General features: G+C 37.5%; 1 pseudogene; it reads right to left on the bottom strand.

The window, feature by feature from the left end:
- LOC102813153 overlaps nucleotides 1-7,037 on the bottom strand; it is a 77,096-nt pseudogene that overhangs the window by 51,430 nt on the left and 18,629 nt on the right.

Genomic DNA, 7,037 nt, shown 5'->3' with positions numbered 1-7,037 from the left:
ACCTGACAACAACAACAACAATAATTTCACATAACACTATAGATATCATTATCATTATTTTATAAATGAAGAAACTGAGGCCAAGAGAAGTTAAGAATATCACTCAAGATAACATAGCTAATATGGGCTAAACAGGAACTCAAACAAGTATCTTATCGGAGTGCTTAAGGAAGGATTTGCTTCTTCGGCTTTTCTCTGAGCATATAGAAGCTGTTTCCAGACTGGGAAGAATCAAATGGTGGGTGGCTCAGACTTCCGGTGAGACAAGAAGAATCAAATGATGGCTCAGGCTTCCAGTGAAGCAAGACATATTTACCAGGCCAGAGTCCAGTGTAGAAATACACTCTGCAAACCAATCTGGATGACAGTGAGCTATTTTGTTTATTGCCATTTCTATTTTAAGGTTGTGTTCTCTGATTTCAATGTGAAAATGTAGGTCTCAGCAAGAGGATGACATCAAGTACACCCTTTCCCTGCTCTTCACAGCTACAATCCCATTATTTCCTATGTGTATAAATACTGTTCATGGGAAAATTCTATTATCTTTTCATTCCATTCTTTCACAAAGTTTTTGAAGCCACCATGTATATGTCTGTGTATGCATATTGCTTTCCTGTGCCTGTGAACACACACAGGTTTCACAATTTGCCTACAGCCATAAAAGTTGCATTCAGTAAAAGAGCCAGGTTTTGCCCTTTCATGCATAGAAACAAACAACTGAATTAATTCATTTGATTGGCTTGTCCATTTTCCAAGTAGTTTTCTTGGCATTGGGGAAGACAACTCCTCTGTGAGTGCAGCCTGGAGATGTATGTGTGTGTGTGTGTGAGAGAGAGAGAGAGAGACAGACAGACAGAGAGACTGAGAGAGACAAAGAGAGACCACCCTATAGCATTGTTTTAAAACTGTTCCTTTTCTTTTAATACGTTTTTCAAAGTTCCGCCTGGTAATCGCGGATTGTATCTGGAGGCCCACTTGCTAAAAGCAGGTTGAGTCATAAACAGGTTGTAAGAGTCCAGGAGACCTGCAGCAATGACTAAGAGAGTCATTATTTGATAGAAAGGGAAAAAATAGGTATTGGTTTGAAAAGAAGGCTAGGGGAGCCTGAAGAACTTCTTGAACAGGGAGAAAAAAATAAAACAACACAAACCACTTGGAAGCTAGCTGGCAGAGCGAGTGGGGACTGGAGAAAACCAGTCTTGTATAGCAGGACTTGCTGCTGCATTTTAATCACAGCTCTATGTGACTGTTTTTTTTCCCCTCTTTCTGTTTTTCCATCAAATGAAAAAGGACAGAGAGGGGATTTTAGCAGGAATCTTGCTCTTCAAACTTTGTTCTCTACTCCTTTGCACAGTTTAAAATTGACATATAAAATTTTTCATAAGTTCAAATATATGCAAACAGTATTTTGTCACCCTGTAAATATTGAACATTTAAAATTGAATCTTCACACCACTCTTTTACCTTCTTCAGAGGATTTTAAGTGCTATAGTATTTTGATGCCTCCTTTCAGCTAATTAAAATATAAATGGACACATTCTCTGTCAGACACTTAACATCATTTCCTTTTTTTTTCTTGGACTTACATCTCTATAAAATTTCCCCACAGGATTATCATACACATTTTTATACCTGAAAATATTTTCTTGATCATTCCTATCATACACTTCAACAAAAATATACAATGCAATTTTAAACTAAAAAAAAAACTCCTATGAAGATAAATATCTAAAGTATTAGATAGATAGATAGACAGATAGATAGATAATAGATAGTATTTCCAAAATTACACAGCTAGTAAGCAACAACATGTTGTTTATAACTCGGGTCTAAACTCAAAGTTCAAGATATTGACCACTCTGCTTTGTGGTTTTCTGGATTCTCAAAGAAGAAAATTACTGGTGCTATAGTAAGATTCAAGATGCCTGAAAGGTAAGTTTTTCTCTTGTAAATTTGGAGAAGTATAATTGAGAAAGCAGAGGTGATAAAAGAGAACTGGACTGACTCTTCAACCTCAGGCATATTCACAGCAGATCAATTTTTAAAGAATAGACCATATATAAATTGGAAATTAAAAATTTCCTTATTGGTATACCTCCTTAGAAAGACATTGTGTAACTCCAGGGCAGGTTTTCTCAATCTTAGCATGATTAACATTTTGGGCCAGATAATTCTTTGTTGTAGGGCACTTTTCTGTGTATTTAAATGTTTAACTGCATAGTGTTCTCTACCTGCTCCACCCCCAGTTGTGCTCATCAGAAATGTCTCTAGACATTGTCAAATATTCCTTAGGAGATAAGATTGCTCTAAATTAAGAAACACTGATCTCGGGCTTTGCCTACTTCAGTTTGAGGATTGCTTATCTAACTTCTTAAGAATGTGAAAGCAGCCCAAATCAGCCAGAGGTATTATTTGTGTTTTAGTCATAAAAAGAGCAAATATGGACTTCTGATTTTGGAGGCGGCAGAGATAGCCAGGTAGGAAAGGCTCCATGGGGGAGGGATTGAAAATCCCAGAAAAGTTGTGTCCACAGAACAACACCAGAGCTCTGGATCTAGCATAAGGTCCAGGACATCAGGTTCCTGTACACACAAGTGGGAAAATCATGGTATAAAGGAAAATACTGCGATTTAGGAATCACCTGAGAAGGGACTCCTTCTGTGGCCACCCCCGCTGGGCAGAGTTCAGAGGGCAGGGCTATAGCCAGACTGGCACAGGAAACCTGTGTTAAAACGTTACAGTGACAATTTGCAAAAGGAGGTGTGGGGGGATTCTACACATTTGTTCCTCCTCTTCCCTGTCATGCCTTCTTTGCCCAGCCCAGACACGTTCAGGTGGGTGGGTGCACACCCCCCAAAAAGTGCCCACTGCTGAGGCCACAGTTTTCCCATGGCATGAGAGAAAGAGCTTGCCAGCTGCTTATGATGTCAGCCTCGGGGTTGCATACCTAAAAATAACTCATGCAGAACCCTTTACTCAGGCCTATCTAGCAAGAAAAAAGCAAGCTCGCCAGGCCTGACAGACAACCATAAGAACAATCTGTAAAACCCCAATATAAAAGGACACAACTATCTTGAGAATAATGCTGTGCACACACAGATACCTAACAGACCTTCAGAAACAAAAATAGTAATCTTTCTCCCATTAACATCTGAATATCTATCTACACACCTCTACAGTGGTGACTAGAGGAGGGGCCTGAGCGAGCGGATACCCTCACCCATTGCTGCAGGCTTCTATGGTGCATACATACTGCCTGTGTAGCAAGGTGACTGGGGAGTCGGCCACAGTTTTATTTATGTTTCAAGGTGGTGGTTTTTGTCTCTGCTTTTATATTGCTTCTGATATTGGTCCTTTTGATCACACATTTTTCCTGGAGGTGGGAGGTTTTCTCCCTACATTACCCAAGAAGAAACCACAATCATGGCCATATAGCCAAGCTACAAGCATATCCTATAATATTCCACCATTGAGACAAGAGCCAATAACAGCAGTTAAGCATTACATGTGAAAAGGGAAGTCTATTTCCTGATCATATCCACCAGAGACACCCAGTAAGCTTAATAACACAACAACAAACATCCATTTTAGCATTTAAAAACCCACATAACTACTGGAAATGACAAACAAAGCACAACAAAAGATCTCAAAACATGTCCCCAAACAGAAAAGAGTAACTGAGACAAATGAGCTGGAGATAGACAAAGGCTCCCTGGAAGAGGAAGAGCAGGTTTTGGATTTGCCAGAGAATGAATTCAGAAGACTGATATAGAAACAAATTCAAATGATCTGAAAAGACTTGGAGGAAAACAAGAGCAATCAAACAAGATTGATACAGCATTGGAAACAATTCAAAACCTGCAAAAAGAGGTCCAGATGATTAATAATAAAATATCAGAAATGGACAATACACTGAAAGAGGAAAGGAGCAGAATTGAAGAGATGGAAGCAAGAACTAGCGAGCTGGAAGACATAACTCTCAATAATGCTAAGATAGAAGAGCAGGCAGAAAAAAAATATTTAAATATCTGAAGAGCATCTAAGATTCATACTGGATAACATGAAGAGAAACAACTTAAGAATTATTGGCATTCCGGAACAGGAAGAATCAGAGAAGTTCACAGAGGAGATAGTTGAAGTGCTTATGGAAGAAAATTTCCCTAACATCTTGAAAGATGACAAGATAAACATTCAAGAACCTGAATGTACCCCAGGAAGGACAGACCACAATAGAAAGTCACTAAGACATATAAAAATCAGGCTCTCCAAAATCAAAGACAAGGAGAAAATCCTAAAAGCGGCCAGGGAAAAGATAAGTGTCACATACAAAAGGAAGCAAATCAGATTAAGCTTTGACTTCTCAGCAGAAACCATGCAGGCAAGAAGGCAATGGGGAGACAAATACAAAACCCTACAAGAAAAAAAACTGCAAACCAAGAATCACCTATCCAGCAAAACTGTCAATCAAATACGATGGTGCAATCAAAACTTTCCAGGATAAACAGAAGCTAAGAGATTTTGTCAAAGCCAATCTAGCACCTCAAAATATCCTAAAGGGAGTTCTTTGGACTGTAAACCAACTAGAACAGACAACAACCAGAGATTGACAGGCGTGGCAACACCCACTGAAATTCAGATGATGGATAACACAGTCCAGAACAGAACAAAACTACAACAATTAATTCAAAGGAGCTAGAAGGTCAACCAAAGATCAAAATAATATCAGTGTCAAAGAAGGGATAAATGTAGGAACAGTGATGCAGGTGGTGAAGATGTCAGGTAGATTAAAGGATACAATAGATTTTCTTCAATGTAGAGAAAAGTTAATAAGGTAACCCCAAAGAAAGTTAGTACTTTACAACTTACCATGATAATGAACTTCCAAGCAGGACAAGCAAACCTGAAAACTAAGAAGAAACCGAAAAAAAAAAAAATAGCACACACACACACACAAACAAATTCAGCATAAAAATGCATGCAGAACAAAGAAATGAACAGCACTACCAAAATCAATATAATGACAGCAATTAATTCATACCTATCGATAATTACGTTGAATGTCAATGGATTGGATGCACCAGTGAAGAGACAGAGAGTGGCAGATTGCATAAGAAAATAAGAACCTTCAATATGCTGCCTGCAAGAGACACATCTTACATACAAAGACAAAAACAGACTAAAAGTTAAAGGATGGAAAAAAATATACCACACTAACTACAGCAGTAAAGAAGCAAGAATGGCAATTCTAATCTCTGATAAAGTAAACTTTAAGACAAAAACTAGCATAAGAGATAAAGAAGGACACTATCTCATGTTCAAAAGGTCAATTGAGCAAGATGACAGAAACATAATATCTATACTCCCAATGAAAAAACACCAAGCTATATGAATCAAACCTTACTAGAATTGAAGAAAGAAATAGGTAAATTTACAATTATAATGGACAGTTATATTACGTCACTTTAAAAAAGGGACAGAACAACCATAAAGAAACTCAACAAAGTTATAGAGGAACTAAACAGCACAATCAACCAACTTGATCTCATAGATGTGTACAGACATTGAACCCAATAACAGCACAATATAGTTTCTTCTCCAGTGCACAAGGAACATTCTCCAGAATTGACCATGTGTTAGGTCACAAAGCAAGCCTCCATAAATTTACAAACATCAAAATAATACAAAGCATCTTTTCAGACCACAATGCTATAAAACTAGAATTCAACAACAAGAAGACTGAAGAAATAAAGGTGAATACATGGAAACTGAACAACACCCTTCTGAACAGTGACTGGGTAAAAGAAGAAATTGTACATGAATTCATAAACTTCCTAGAAACAAATGAGAATGAAAACACAACATACCAAAATCTATGGGACACGGCAAAAGTGGTGCTGAGAGGACAATTTATTGTGATAAATGCACACATTCAAACAAAAGAAAGAACAAAATTAACACATTAATACAGCATCTCCAACTATTAGAAACTGACCAACAGAGGGACCCTATAGTCACCAAAAGAAAAGAAATAATAAATATAAGAGCAGAAATGAATGAGAAGGAAAACAGAAAAAAACTGTAGAAAGAATCAACAGGACAAGAAGCTGGTTCTTTGAAAGGATTATTAAAATTGACAAACCATTGGCAACCCTAATAAAAGAAAAGAGGAAGAAGACACAAATAACTCGCGCGGGTGATGTCACAACTGAACCAAACGAAATCAAAAGGATAATAATAGAATACTATGAAGAGTTGTACTCCAACAAATTTGAAAACTTAGAAGAGATAGATGCAGTTTTAGAAAAACATGACCTACCAAAATGTACACAGAGTGAAGTAGAAAACTTGAATAGACAATGACAAAAGAAGAAGTTGATCAGGTCATCAAAAAAACCCCAACCAAAAGAAAGTCCAGGCCCAGATGGCTCCATGGGTGAGTTCTACCAAACATTCAGGGAAGAGTTGTCACCAATTCTACTTAAATTATTCCACAATATAGACAAGGATGGAAAATTTCCTAATACTTTTATGAAGCAAACATAACCCTCATACCAAAACCAGGGAAAGACACCACTAAGAAAGAAAACCACAGACCAGTATCCCTCATGAACATATATGCAAAAATTCTCAACAAAATCTCAGCCAACAGAATCGAGCACCACATCAAAAAAACAATACATCATGATCAAGTGGGTTTCTTAAAAGGGATGCAAGTATGGTTCAACAATAGGAAAACAATCAATGTAATACAGCACATAAATAAGAAAAAGGAAAAGAACCATATGATCATATCAATTGATGCAGAAAAGGCATTTGGCAAAATCCAACATCCATTCCTGATAAAAACACTCAACAAAGTAGGAATTGAAGGAAAACTCCTCAACATAATCAAGAGCATATATACAAAACCAACAGCCTACATCACTCTCAATGGAGAGAAACTGAAAGCCTTCCCTCTGTGAACAGGAACCAGACAAGGATGTCCTCTGTCACCACTCCTATTCAATATTGTTTAGGAAGTCTTAGCCAGAGCTATA

Source organism: Chrysochloris asiatica, unplaced genomic scaffold, assembly GCF_000296735.1.
Source record: "Chrysochloris asiatica unplaced genomic scaffold, ChrAsi1.0 scaffold00051, whole genome shotgun sequence".
NCBI lineage: Eukaryota > Metazoa > Chordata > Mammalia > Afrosoricida > Chrysochloridae > Chrysochloris > Chrysochloris asiatica.
This window is presented reverse-complemented; position numbering and strand designations above follow the sequence as displayed.